The sequence below is a fragment of the Cetorhinus maximus genome, chromosome 19 (genome assembly GCF_964194155.1).
Source record: "Cetorhinus maximus chromosome 19, sCetMax3.hap1.1, whole genome shotgun sequence".
Lineage (NCBI taxonomy): Eukaryota > Metazoa > Chordata > Chondrichthyes > Lamniformes > Cetorhinidae > Cetorhinus > Cetorhinus maximus.
The window spans coordinates 33,999,672-34,014,990 of NC_135897.1; positions in this window are offsets into that span (position 1 = coordinate 33,999,672).

Sequence of the window (15,319 nt, forward strand, 5' to 3'; positions counted from 1 at the left end):
TGACAGTCCTGGAAACAATGGCTTGATGTTCTGTGGTGGGGTCATGGTCCAGGGAGAGGTAGGAGGAAACGTCTGCGAGTCGACGCTCAGCCTCCGCGAGGTAGAGGTCAATGCGCCAGACAACAACAGTACCACCCTTGTCAGCGGGTTTGATGACAATGTTGGGGTTGGACCTGAGAGAACGGAGTGCAGTGAGTTCAGAGAGAGACAGATTAGAATGGGTGAGAGGAGCAGAGAAATTGAGACGGCTAATGTCACGCCGACAGTTCTCAATGAAAAGATCAAGAGAAGGTAAGAATCCAGAGGGAGGGGTCCAAGTGGAGGGAGAATATTGGAGGTGGGTAAAAGGATCCGTTGAACGGGGAGAGGACTCCTGCCCAAAGAAGTGAGCACGGAGACAAAGACGGCGGAAGAAGAGTTCAGCATCATGCCGAGCCCGAAATTCAATGTGTTTGTGGGAGTTTGCTATGTGCAAAATTGGCTGTTGCACTTACTACATTGCAAAAGTGACTACACCTCAAAAGTACTTAATTGGCTGTCAAGCACATTGAGATGGTGTTCATGAAAAGCGCTATATAAATGCAAGTCTTTTTTTGATGTAGCGCAGTCCTCCAATAAGATCGCTTATTAATTATATTTTCCCAGCTTGCAGTATCAGTCTCGAAACATCTTTGAACCTGAGTCCAGGTCCAGTCAGTTGGTTTGAAGCATCTGTTAGTTTTCCATACAAAAGATCATTTGGAATACTCCCATCTTCCACTCCAATAGAAGTAACCAAACCAATGGAGGGGTGTCTTTGAGAAAAGTTATTAAACTTGGCAACTTAGCTTCTTCATCCCAGAATCAGGAATTTTTTTTATCTTCTCATTTGATATTCCGAATATGGTGGAGTCAGCAGGTGTAGAAAGAGTTTAGTCTTCTCTCATGCCTGTTGTAGGTGGTTCAGCTTGCTACCAAACAATAGTAAGCTCAGAATACATATTAAATAGATCTGTATCTTGGTGTCCAATGTTAATTTCTTATTGTTCCACAGATTTAGTCAATTGGCCAAATATTTTTGCTGCCTTTCCAGTGCTAGAGCTTAGCTCGTCATCTAGAGATAAGCTATCCAATACAGTTGATACTAGACAGCAATTTCTAGCATAGTTTTAGCTATGGAAACATCTTATGGTGAACACAGCTTTTTCATTCCATGCAAAAGTAAAATACTGCAAATGCTGGAAATCTGAAATGAAAACAGAAAATGCTGGAAATATTCCGCAGCTCAGACAACATCTGTGGAGAAAGAAACAGAGTCAACATTTCAGCTTGATGACCTTTCATGAGTTCCAGCATTTTCTGTTTTTATTTTCTCTGAAGATCACTGCCTTCCTGAGACTAATGCAAACTGTCAGATTGATTACCATCGTACTGGATTATAAATTTCATAAATTGGAACATATATACATAAATATATAGATGTAGAAACATAGTAACAGGTGTAGGCCATTCTGTAACTCAAGCTTGTTTCATTATTCAATTAGGCCATGGCTGAACTTTGCCTTAACCCCATTTACCTGACTTTGCTTTGTAATCCTAAATACCCTTGCCCAACAAAAATTCCATTGTGGAAGGAGCAAATCAAATTGAGAGGAAACCAAATCTTTCCAACAATTGAAAAAGGCCCTTTCTGCTCACCAGGTCAAAAAATCTTTGTAAGATCCATAAAGACCATATGAAGAAGTTTTCCCTGCTCTTGACACTTCTCCTGCAGTGGCCTAGTGTGAGGACAATGTTAATTGTTAATCTAACAGCATGAAACTCACACTGACTCTCTGGGTAAACATATGCAGCTTGTGCTTGCAATCTTTTAACCATGTGTTTGCTTTCCTGGCAACACGACATAAAGAACTTTCCCTCTTGTTGGAATTATTCCAGTCTCCTTTCTTTCAGTACAAGGAAAGACATTGACATTCTATATGTCTTGTGCTTCCTTTTCCTTCCTCCAGAACATCATGCAGATACTTAACAACAACCTGTTATTGTTTCAGTACTTCAGTTGGAATTCCATATTTCCATGTCTGTGCAAGTGAAAGTTTTAATTTAAACTAAAGCTGTCACTAGATTAGGTTTGGAGACTCCATTTGTTTCACGTATTCCATCCTTCCACACCAAATGACTGCTTGAGGGGCTGTGGACATAAGGACAACTTCCTCTGCATATTCCACCATGTTCCTACATCTAGCCGTTTTGGACAGTATTCCTGAGGTCACTTTGAACATGACCTGTTCCATGATCCCAGAGGACTCAGCTTGGTAGATACTGGGTCTGCCCACTGGAGAGAAAGGGCAGCCAGCAGGGAGCAGGCTAACTTGGCTCTCACTGCTAGGCACGAGATGACCTGTGTTTTACCCCTACAACCGCGCGCTGTCCATCCGCAACAAACACATGTGGGTTAACTACTGATCAGAAACAGTGATATTATGTCTTCATCTGTATAATAAGAAAATGATAGGAATACCAGGCCAAATAATTTAAACTGGAATATTTCCCCATTCTTTTGGAGTTAATTTTGATTCACTCTCAGATTATGGAGAAATTTCATAATTTTATTTGAAGCACTACCTATTTTTATTCATTTCGCTTGCTGCCAGTTGTCCTCCCACTGCCTGAGGCCTGGACAGCCCCGGCGTATTGAGTGCCTCCTGCAAAGGTGCAGGAGCCACATCTGCCATCATTGCCTCTTGAGGTGATCATGTCACTGACAGTGGGGGCAAGAACACACTGTCCATGCCAGGAGAGCCTGAAAGGAGCCCTCAGAAGCTGCAAGGAGCCGTACTGCAACCCTTTCATGGCACACTTGTCCCTCTCTGCCCAACAAGGACCTAATGGTCACTCCAGCCTCCTCACCACCACCCCCCATCCCACAACCCTGGCATCTATTGATCCATAGAACTCATGGAGGTGGTGAAGGAACACAGGTCTGTGTGCATCTCTGGCACCTGCAATGTGGTTTTGCTGGATGTGGCTTTCCAAGAGGTTCACCACTTTCGACATGGAGGTAACCGTGCACCCAAATGCCAGAAGTATGGCTGCACTCATTGCCTGGTTGGCTCCTCCATTGCTCATGCATGGTTGCACATAATCACTGGAAGCTCCGGCAGATGTTCTGGCAACTCACGTTGCAGGTCGAGCATCTGCTGCCTTATTGACATCTCCAGAGGCATGTCATTAGTCTGAAGCTTAGTATCGCCCTGGCCTCCCACAGTTTTCTGGGTGTGAGTGGCCTCAGTTGTCTCAGCATCCATCAGCTGCTCAAGCACATCAGTGCTGAGCTCACCAAGTTGTGATCCCAAAGCAACACATGCACAAATACCTATCCATGTGATATCTGCACTGGTGGAGGGTTTTTTGGGGAATGAAATGATGCTGCACCCTTTGAGGTCTCCATCTCTTCCCAGAGGTGGACGGGTGTTCCTTAATCACTACAGCTGGTTGATCTTGACTTTGACCTGTATGAGAGAGAAGAGTGATTAGAGGGTTATGTGCATTCCGCCACTTCCTTCGCAGCACCGAGTGTGGAGATTCTAACCAGTGGTGGCGATATAAACACTATGCCTCATATTTGCCAGAGGCTTTGTTGTGCCCATCTATTAGGTTACTACTCTCTCAGGCCTCCACTTCCATCTCACCATCAGCAATGAACTGACCTGTCTCTGGCCTCCTAGGCCTGAATTTTTCGCTCGTCGGACACGTACAATCGGCAGGCCCAGGAGCGGACAGGAAATGGTCCCCCCTCGCTGGCTGTCCAATTAACAGCCAGCCAGTTTGAAACACGCGCTGAGAAAAGCTCGGCACTGCTGGTGGGGGCGGGAAGAGGGCAGGCACCGAGGTCACTGCGGGTGCTGGTGAGCACTTCCAATGAGCTCCCTGATGGCAGACAGCCCCTGGGAGCTGCAGACCTCCACAGTCTAAACAAAACAACAAAAATACTGCAAAATATGTCCATGCAGCACAATCAAGCACCTGAAAGCATATCCCATAAAAAACCAGTCCCCACATATCTGTTTATTTTATTTCCCCACGGAGATTTCATCCCACCCTAGATTGAGGTGTGAGCAAAATTGTAAAGGGCGTCTGGCCAATTGGCCTGTCTGCCAACCATAAAACAGTATGGGCCATGAAAAATCACTTTCAAGTGCCTCCATAATGGGCTTAATTGCCCTCTTAATTGTTGGTGGGCGTGCTTCTGACTGCCGCCTATGCCCGCTGAGCGAGATGTCACGGGAGTGCACGATGCGTCAGGATGCTTGCCCGACATCAGCTCACGCTATTTTGCAGCCGGATGAGTCAGGCTTGTGCCCACCCACAGGACGTAAAATTCTGGCCCTAGTTCTAGAGCCTCTCCCTTTATCAACATCAGGATTGCTAGGAAAGAGATGCTGTCACCCATCTTTTCTCCTTCACATTATGCATTATCTTCTCTTGCAGGCAGATGAATGTCCATTACTAGTTGCCGGACAAAAGTGTGGGCAATGCCTGGTGACAGACTGACTGTCCATGGTAGTGCCACAGAAATGTCTCCTGCCTGTGGACACTCAGTAGCAGTAGTGCAAAAGTCAATGCTGACGGACTGGGGCACAGCACCGAGAGGTTGACATGCCCCTGGCAGCCAGTGCTACTGCCTGGCTGTTGTCAGTGACCAAGTGTACATGCCTTTTCTACCGATGTTACATTCATGCCTAGTCACATGGAAGGTGATAGGGTAAACAATGTGTGGTGCACTTACTTTGGTGGATTGCATGTGGTCATTAAACTTCTTATGGCACAAAGCTTCTCATTCAAGCTTTAAGGGATGATTCCATGGCTGCTGACATCCTCTCTGATCTCCGTCCAGGCTTGCTGAGTCTGCTGGAGTGGTATCCCCATCCCTTCCCAAGGAAGAGGTCCTCCCTCCTTGGGCAAACAGCTTGAATAAGAAGCTGAAGGGAGGCATCAATAAACCAATGGGGCCATCCTGGATCATCCTTGGGACATTCCAATTCATGTCTTATTCTTCAGGTCTCCCACTGTGCTGCTTGTGTGGATGATTCCATTTGACAGAGTGTTACAAATATGAGGTTTATGAGATTTTTGGGTTTCAGGTCTATGTCTTTAGTTTAGGCTAAAGCGGAGGAATGAAGGGGGTCATTTGACCTTAATTCTGCCAGGCTGCTAGCCTGGGTGGCTTATTATTAAAGGGAGGCCAGATTGTTTTACTGGGAGAAAGGTGCAAGATATTCCTGTAAACAATGACCAGAGCAGCTGTGTTAATAGTGGAATAGGCTTTTAGTCCAAAAGTTACAGGGAGTTGTTAGGAATGTCAGGTTTTGTAAACATTATACTGTCTATTTAATTTCAAGATAGAATAGATTTGGGGGTCTAGAGGGTAGCTAATTAGCATTTCTACATGGATATAAGGCCCATGTGATTCATGTTGCAATGGAAATGAGCTTTGAGAGGGTAAGAGTACATAGGAAGCCAGTGTAGGATCAGGTTGCAGGTTTTCCGAAAAATATCACCAAATGTCACAGAAACGGTCAGTCTGCAAGAATCCAAGAAAGAGAGAGATAAGAGAGAGAGAGAGCAGAGAGATAGAGGCAGCAAGTGTCTATTGTTTACCACACAGGATGCAGGTGGGAGCTCATGTTTGGATTGAAGAGACCAAGTTTGTGAGGGTTTAAATGAAGCTAGGATTTACCTAGCTTTGGTTAGAGACAGGAATCTCCAATTCATCCCTCACTTTGAAAGTCAGTTTGGGGAATAAAAATTATCAGTCTGGAAAAAGAAAAAGGAGCTAAGAATAGCTTTGGACTGGTTCCTTGAGAATGAACTTTCTAGTTAAGGGACAGAGTGAACAGTAGAGGGAGATTTTTGATAGTTTTTTTAATGTTAAATGGGGGATCTTTCCTGTAGTTTAGAGTTTAAGTTGCCTACTGAAAAAGTGATTAGTCAATGCTGCATTTAGTTTGTTACAATATAAGTCTTAGAACATGACACTTGCTGTGTAATCCTTTCAGTCATTCACTGGAAGTTCTAATTTCTTTTTAAAAGCTATTGGTCTCCATGGAAATCATACAAGAGTGATGGTAGCGCTTTAAATATAGCTCCTCAGGGCAGTGTCCTGGGCCCAACCATCTTCAGCTGTTTCATCAATGACCCTCACTCCATCATAAGGTCAGAAGTGGGGATGTCACTGACGATTGCATATTATTCAGCACAACTTCTGACTCCTCAGATACAGATGCAGTCCATGCCCATGTGCAGCAAGACCTGGACAACACACAGGCTTGGTCTAACAAGTGGCAAGTAACATTCATGCCACACAAGTGCCAGGCAATAACCATCTCCTACAAAAGAGAATCCAACCATCTCCCCATGACACTTAATGGCATTGCCATCACTGAATCCTCAACTATCAACATCCTGGCCAGAACCTGAACTGGAACAGCCGTATAAATACTGTGAGTGAGAAACTGGGAATTCTGCAGAGAGTAACTCACCTCCTGACTCCCCAAAGTCTGTCCACCATCTATAAGACAGAAGTCAGGAGTGTGATGGAATACTCTCCACTTGCCTGGATGAGTGCAGCTCCAACAACACTCAAGAAGCTTGAGACAATGCAGGGCAAAGCAGCTGCTGGATTGGCACCCCATCCAACACCTTCAACATTCACTCCCTCTACCATTAATGCACAGTGGCAGCAGTGTGTGAAATCTACAAGATGCACTGCAGAAACTCACCAAGGCTCCTTAGGCAATCTCACAACCGCTATCACATGGTAACACCATGGTAACACCACAACCTGCCAGTTTCCCTCCAGGCCACACACAATCCTGACTTGGAACTATAGTGTTGGTCCTTCACTGTCACTGGGTCAAAACCCTGGAACTCCCTTCCTAACAGCACTGTGGATGTACCTACACCACATGGACTGCAGCGGATCAAGAAGGCGGCTCATTACCACCTTCCCAAGGACATTTAGGAATGGGAAATAAATGCTGGTCTTGCCAGCGATGTCCACATCCCATGAAAGGGTAAAATAAACAGTGCTTCCAATGGCATGATCTCAGGCTGCCTGTGTGCCACCTGATTGGACGGCTCCTCCACCTCTTGTCAGTTAATTGGTCGGCTGCAATGTAATTAAAACCTTTAGTTCACTCCACCCATGCAGCAATGGCTCCCGCTTCCGATCCTGAGGGCGGGACCTCAGGCTTTTTAATAAAATCCAGTCCAATTGGTTTTAGCTGAGGCAAGGATTGGCATGCTTTGATGGTCCTCCATGTTTGTACGTCAGGGGGATTAAAGCCAGCTTAGTGTTTTTGGAAGAGCTTGCTATTTTGTGACTCCTGATAGAAAGTGAATATTGAGCCAGACAGTGGCCAGGCATGGCTGAAATGTCTTACATGGTCAGACAGTTTACTGACCATCTTTGTCTAAGGCCACTTGAATGAGATATGGGAGAGTGCCATTGCTTTTAAAATTGTATCCTGGCATGAGTTACTAGGATATATTTAAACTATTAGGTGAAAAGCTTGCTGGTTGGCAAATCGGCTGGCTGCTGCAGAGGGGCTCAGTCAATTTTGAGGACCGAGTCCCATTATAACATTGCTAACAACAACTTGCATTTACATTGTTGCAATTAGGTGAGGAGGGGCCGAATGTCTCCCTTCTTTTCCCTCTCCTCGTTTGACACAACAGGTTTTGATGTTCTGAAAAGGACCTACTTGTCAATTTTGTGAGTACTTAAATGTTTGTGCACTGTGATCATAAAAGTACCAATTGGACAGGTTTTCTTGAGTTTAACAAGGAAAGAGGTTAACTTTATTATATTTAAACAGAGCTAAGTGAAATAATAAAATGCACTCTGGCTTTCGCAAACACACACACTTGAAGTTCACACAGAAACAAATTACAGAATGGGGAAGGATAGGCTGGTCAAATTCGGAGGTCCCAATGCTTCTGGTTTAAAGGTGTAGAGAGGGCTGATTTGGTTGTTCTTCTGGAGACAGTAGCACTGGGTTGAATTATTTTAAGGAGTCTCTGTTTGCAGCAGGGGTGTCCCTGGATGTTCACGGTCAGCAAACAGGTTTCAAAGCTGTGGGTTGGAGAGAGAGGGAGGCAAGAGGGACCTCACTCAGTTCTCTCTCTGTGCCTTAGCTGCTTGTCTTCTGTTGTGCAGAAAAACAGGTGCTTAAACATACAAAGGGTTGGTTTGTCACCTGACCTCCTCTCTCCAACTGCACAAGGGATCCAAATAAGATCATTGTCAGTGTATTCCAAAAGTAACTTGATTAGATCATGTCTGGGAAGCTCGCCTAGCTAGGGTCCCATTGTGCAAGTGATAAGCTTAGTGGTTTGTCTCCAACAAATCTCAGGTGATTGCCTTAATGCCTTGCTAATGGGGCAGGAGATATGGGTTCTTCACATTCCCCAAGAGGTCATTGTCTTTGATGGGTTTTGCAGACATGCTGTCTCCATTCCAATGGAGTGGAATGTACACTAATGCAAATTGGGATAGTCATATTTGGCTGTGAGCTCAAGTCACCTTTAGTCTCTGTGTTTAAAAAAGTCTCTGTGTTTTTCAGTTCTGTTGAAGGGTCATGAGGACTCGAAACGTCAACTGTACTCTTCTCTGCCGATGCTGCCAGACCTGCTGAGTTTTTCCAGGTATTTCTATTTCTGTTTTTGTTCTGTTTTTAAAAGTTCATTTCAGGTTTCCAACCAATGGATTAAAAATCATTATTTGACATAAAGCGTGTTTTCATGACAATATAATGCCTTCAGCTTCATGCAACATTCTAAAGATCTGCACAAGAGGGTTGTCAAACACTCGGCTGCAAAAAGCAAATAAGCGCACAGACCCATAGATGTCAGTTAAAGAGGGATGTTTTATTAGTAGGACTTGGTGTTAAATAGAATATAAGCAGCAGTAATTTAGATGCGTTGAAGTTTATTGATTGTGGAGGAAGGGCTGACAGCTAGGACAGCTTTAGGATAATCAAGCCTGGAGCTGATGAGACATATGGAAATGTTTCCATGTGGAATGGTTGTGCTAGAGTTGGAGTTAGACAATTTTATAGAGATGGAAATAAGCATTTTTATGGTGGGTCGAAACTCAGCGCCAGATTGAACTGGATGCTAAGGCTACAAACTTGGTTTAGTCTGAGGCACTGGCAGGGAAGGAAGATGGATTAGGTAGTAAGGGAGCAGAGCTTGTGACGAGCGTTAAAGGTGATGGCTTCAGTTTAATCACTGTTTAGCTAGAGAACGTCACCATTCTTCCAAAATTGGTTGTTGGCAAGCCGTTTAACATCAGAAAAGCAGTGGACAGACCAAGAGAGGTCATGGAGTGGTAGCACTGGGGCAAGAGATTGCACATGGATGATGAAGAAGTTGGGGATAAAGATAAGGATAAGAAAGGGATAAGGTTTCTCCCAGCAATGCAGAGATGATAATGTGGGAGTGAAAAGAGAAACCATCGGTAGACATGCTCCAATTACCGTAGAATAGGTAAGAGTAAAGCCAAGTCAGGATCACCCTATGGAGCTGGACAATGGAAAAGAGGTACTGGAGGAGGACTTTGTGATTGGCCTCTCCGGCAGTTGAGATGGAAGGGAACGAGGAAACTAAGGAAATGGTCACAGAAGCAGCACAATGATGATCACTCCAAATTTAATAACATAATGAAGTTCACATTCACAGAGGAGGTAATACCTATTTGAGTTAATTAAATAAGCAATGTCTTCAAAGTAATTAAATTTAGGAGACTGAAACCGCAGAAATCTACTTATCTGTGACAACAGTGATAGGCTTGCTAAAATTAATATACTTGTATGACTGTTTCAGTTATGTAATGAAAGATCAAATTTTATACAAATTTGAAAAAATGTACATTTCTAACTTGTAAGATCTTGTCCAGGCTAATTTCTTAGAAACCCATGTAAAAATGTCTTGATGATTTTTTGGGTATATATCTGGTGAAATATTGGGTTTTCAGACTAGGAAGGCTCTTTTCTTTGCACATCATCTGATCTCAAACAGCAAGGGCTAAGGTTGAATGCAGTGCCCAGGAGGTGGTAAAATCATCTGTACTTATTGTGGAAAATTTAATATTTCTGATGTAGATTTTTTTGTAATGGGATAAGTATTATGAGGTTCATATCATTTTTAATTTATTAAAATTTAGATCTCCTATGACAGCACTAAATTGTAAAATTCATGCAATGGTTTCCTCAGAGAGTAAAGTATTGTAATAAAATAGCAAGTATGAAGAAACTGGTCAGGAATGTTGATTTTTATTGTGAGTGTGCTCCTAAATGTGTTATTTGTGGCGCGATGTGCATTCTTCCCATGTGCGAGTGTTGAAAGGTAAAAAATAGAACTGTTCAAAAGACATTCATGATTTGTTAAGTGCTTTTAATATCTTGCAGCTTTAAAATGGAAGATAACCTATTTAACATTTTATAGGGAATAATGAAAACGAAAAGGGACAGCAACTTTTATTTAGAGTGGACATTGGTTTTCAAACTGAATTCCAAGTTATCCATGCATCAGTAGAACATTGTTAGAAATAATAGAATGGATTTAGTTCAGATGTAAGTAATGATGCCATTGCCAGATTAGACTCAAGACTTCTTCCCAAGCTGAACTCCTGCTTATATTATCAGATATGAAGATTCTCCTGGAATGGGAAGTATATTTATAGGAAACGTGTGCTTGAAAAATGCTGAAAAAAGCAACAATTTTATTTAAACCAAACTCCTAGTCATAATGTTTACTTCATCAGCTTTCCTGGAAAGTATCAGCCAGCTCCTGAAACACATGGTTGCATTTCTCTTCCCAAAGGAGAGATATAGGTCATATGATTCTCTCCATAGATGGCAATCACATGGCCCATCCTTCTTGCTTTAACCTTTGATGAATTATCACATCACAAAGACTTATGTTTTGGGAAGATAAACTCAAGCTAACTGTTCTTAAATACATTAAGGTAAGCTGTCCCAAACCCACATGTATTGTACATATAAAAAATACCTTACAAAAATCTGTAAATACATTAAGAACATAGCATAATTTAAGTAGTTATATTTGCCAGCACTTGTTATTCATGACCATATTTTGTTCATCCCTCCTAAACACTTGTGTTAGCCAATGTATCTAAGCAGCTGGACCTTTTGTATATGTTGTCAACTCAGAATATAAAATCAGAAATTAGTTTAAAATCCTTAATACCTAGAGTGGCTGATAAAGGAGAGAAGTGTATTCTTAGGATTAATGCTATTTGATATTTTAATATTCTATTAATTGATTGGGATGGATTGTGTGTGTGTGCCTGTGTGTGTATGACAGTGTGTGTGACATTATATTCAATGCAGTTTGTCACTTACTATCTGGGGACGACGGATTTAATTCTTGACAGCTTGTTGTATTAAAATAGTTCCTGTACTGTCAAACCTGATCCCTGTTTCAGATTACAGCCCGTTATTGACACTGGGTTTATCTTGAGCATTTGATTCCCATAATAAACAAACTTTTCCCATATCAGTACAAATTGTTCTTTTTTAATTTGTTCTATGTAAACTTAAGTGACACACTATGTAACTTTGTACAATTCTAATTGTCGAATTGAATGCAGCAGCTTCAACAAAATAAATGATTTAGCAAGTTTGCCATGTCCTTATCCTCTATCATTGTCATGCCTGTTTTTGATGGACCCACCTCATCCTTTATTAACCTCTTTTCCTTAACTCACCTATTAGCAAACGCTTTTGCTATCACACTTGATGCCATCTGGAAATTACATTTACAACCATTTTTGCCTTTTTTAAATGCTTTTTGGCCTCCTTTGGTTGTTTTCTACTGTCATGTCCACGAGAATTAAAAAGATCAGAAAATGTGGCCGGAGTTTTCTGGCCACATTGATGTCAGACATCATGGCAGGCGGGGGCGGAACAATATGGTGAGAAGGCCAAAAATTGGTTTCACACTAGCATGAAAGCACAGCGGGATCATCCGATGGTGTCTGCGATGGTGGAACGGCAATCCCGCTGGAGACCGGTGTGAACCTGCTTTGCATCCCGCTAATGGGATGATAAGTAAGGCCAGACCAGAATCATCCCCCCCCCGCCAGATTATTGTTACGCTGGTGGGAAAACAAGGTGGATAAGTGTGGCGTGCAGAAATCAGGAATTACCATTCGGGCCCAGAGAGGTGTCACTAAATTTGGGAGCTGCCGTCTTCTTTGCTTTCAGGGTCATCTGTCGTCTGGAGCAGTCCTGACCTGTAGACATGAAGTAGGCATGCGCTCTGGTGCCTGTTAAATATGGGGCCCAGAGGTGGAAGTACTGGGGCCATGGAGAGACGGCAAATCCAACCCCAGCCTGGACTTATACCAAAGAGAGAGCCATCCAAATTCATTATACCTGTGGAGGCACTAATGGCCAATCTCTATCTCCTAAAGTGAACACTGGATTTTGACCAGAGACGTAGGGTGGAATTTTCCCAGATTTGCATGAAGTAGCGGGTGGGTAAAATGGAGTCCTACCTGCCGACGAAAATGGTGGGTTTTCATGCTGTATTGTCCCAAGCCCGCCTCATTATTTGTTCACTTCTGTGAAACACGCTGTTTCCATGGCGGGCGGGCTTTCACTTGCCCGCTCGCCAGCACCCCGCTGTTGCATCACGCCGGCTGCCAACTTTAAAAGACAGCCGCCAGCAAAGTGCTCACTGCCACCAGCTCACCACCACTACCCAGGAAACGTGGCCAGCAAAGGAAAAAATACTGCAGCCCACCGCTTCAACGACAGACCGCTGGATGCCATGGAGGCTGGCTGGGATGTGATATACCCCTGCTCTGGCTGCAGGACGGGCAACAAAGTCACCAACCCGGCTTGGGAGGCGGTGGCAGCGGTGGTCAGCGCGAACACCCTGCGGAGGAGGACAGCCACCCAGTGCCACAAAAGGATGAATGATCTCTTCCGTTCTGCCAGGGTAAGTCACTCTCTTCATCACTCCCAACTCACACAGTCACACATCCACAGGGCCCTCACTCACTGCCAGTGCAAGGGACATCACCATTCACTCTTTCACACGTGCACCTGCATTGTCATCAACCCGTCCATGAGACCCCTCACCACTCACACAGGCCAGGCATACTTATCATCTGGCCCGGCAGGCATCCTGATACAGTCTCCCCATCTCTATCCATGGAGGACAAACTGGCTCACAACAGGAGGGAGAGGTCGCAGACAGGTGGCGGGATGCCGGAAATCAAAGTTCTAATGGAATTTGAAAACAGAGCCATCCAGCTGGCCGGTGATTACTGGGATCAGTCCTGTGCTGACGGTGAGGTCGGCACTGCTCTACCAAGTGAGGATCCAGCAGTGCAACATCCATCAGACAACCGCGCCAGGAGGGGATGTGTGCTCTTTCACAGGCCACTGCCATGCACTAATTATCTCCCATCGCTTTTGCAGGCACATCTGCCAAACAACCGACAGAGTTCATGACCCAGGGCCTCCAATCAAGCCCCGGAGAAACCTCTGAAGGGCAATCTGGAGGCACCCCCCTTGAAGTCCTGTCACAGCGCTCACCCACACCCTCCACCAGCGCAGAGAGACACACCTCGGTGGGACCCAGCTTTAGAGTAGCCTCAGGATCACAATCTGGTGAGCACATCACACTTTCTGATCTACAGCAGGTGGAGGCAGGGACTTCCCAGGTCCCCAGCACTCGGAGGCCACAACATTGCTGAGTCGGAGTCAGATGACGAGCCTCTGAACTCGGTCATGTCACAGTTGTTGGAGCTGCAAAGGCAAGCTTGGGAACAACAGGAAGGGATGTCCGCTGCACTCCTCAGATTGCAAGGCACAATGGAGCAGTCCATCCGTCTTCAGGCTGAGGTGATAGCGCTGGCATTGCAACACACCGAGGTCAACGCTGGCAGGATGGCGGCCACCATGGAGACCTTGGTCCAGGACATCACTCCTGCACTGCTGCGCAGGCTTAACTCCATCGCTGATGCCATAGTTGGCCTCCAACAGTGCGTACACAAGAGGGGTGCTGGGCAACTCGATCTCACTCCAACTACCCCTTCCGCTCACGGAGTCAGCCAGTGGCCCTCGGGCACCCATAGGGAGGAGGATCACAAGTGCACACTCCGGGGCCATCCACCCAGGTGACTCTGGGAGTGACCGGCCCATCTGACTCCTCTCTTCCTGTGACCTCAACAGCTCCAGCCTCACAGGCCAAGGAGGGTGCCACTGCCACACAGCAGGACCCTGAAAGCATGCTGGGGCCCACCATGTTTCAGCCCTCCAGAGGACACCCGCCAAAGTCATCACAGACAGGGCGTCACAGTCAGCAGGCTGCCTCCACCTCTGCTGTGGATATCTGGGGAGCACCAAGACATAGCGGCAGGGTTAGGAAAGTTAAGCAAAAGTTGTTGCACAACCTGGGCATGGGTGTTAATCACTTGTACATACTGTTCACTATTGTAAATAAACTCCTAAGAATGTCTCCCTGCCTATAGCTCCTTGTTCTGATGAGCAGTGTTCTTGTCACTCAGATGTGAAACCTTTCTGCACAAGATAAAGGCAGGTGTCTCAGTCCAGGGCCTCTTCCCTGTGCTCTGTGCAGCCTTCAGACCACAGTGATGGTCCGGCCTCACACTCCCTGGAAACATTACTGATGCCTGCACCTCGGCGGTGCTGGTCATTGCTGCCAGAATGTAGTGGGCAGTTCTCTTATTCTTTTTGTGTGCTCTCAGCACCTTTAAGGTGGGGCTGGACCCCAACTCTTCAGCATCTGCGATCAGTGATGCTACGCACCAGCTCCCAAATGGCTGAGGTGCTGAAGGCGGACACAGCATCAGATGCATCTAAAAATTCATGGCTGAGTCTCTGAGATGGCCTTGATCACGAAGCGCAAGTGAGCTGCCCTCGACCAGATAGGCATCTGAAGCCTCTAAATGGGAAAAACGTAATAAAGCGGGGGGTACTCAAAGCTCTCATTGTGGGGTGGGGGGGAGGGGGAAGCGCATGTGTATGTGACCTTGCACACAGCCTCAAGATGGGGAGGGGTGAGGTCCAAGTGGGGCAAGGGACATCCCCAGCGATGGGTTCAGAGGGGATGGCAGGAATGTCCACAACAATTACTTGGGCTCCAGGGTTACTGGGGGAAGCTGGAGAATTACCAGAGGGACGTCTTCCTGCACATCATGGGGTTTCAGGATGATTGGAGGGATGTGAACGGTGACAGGGGGAGGGTCGAAGCTGGTCTTGAAGCAGAGGTGCGGCAT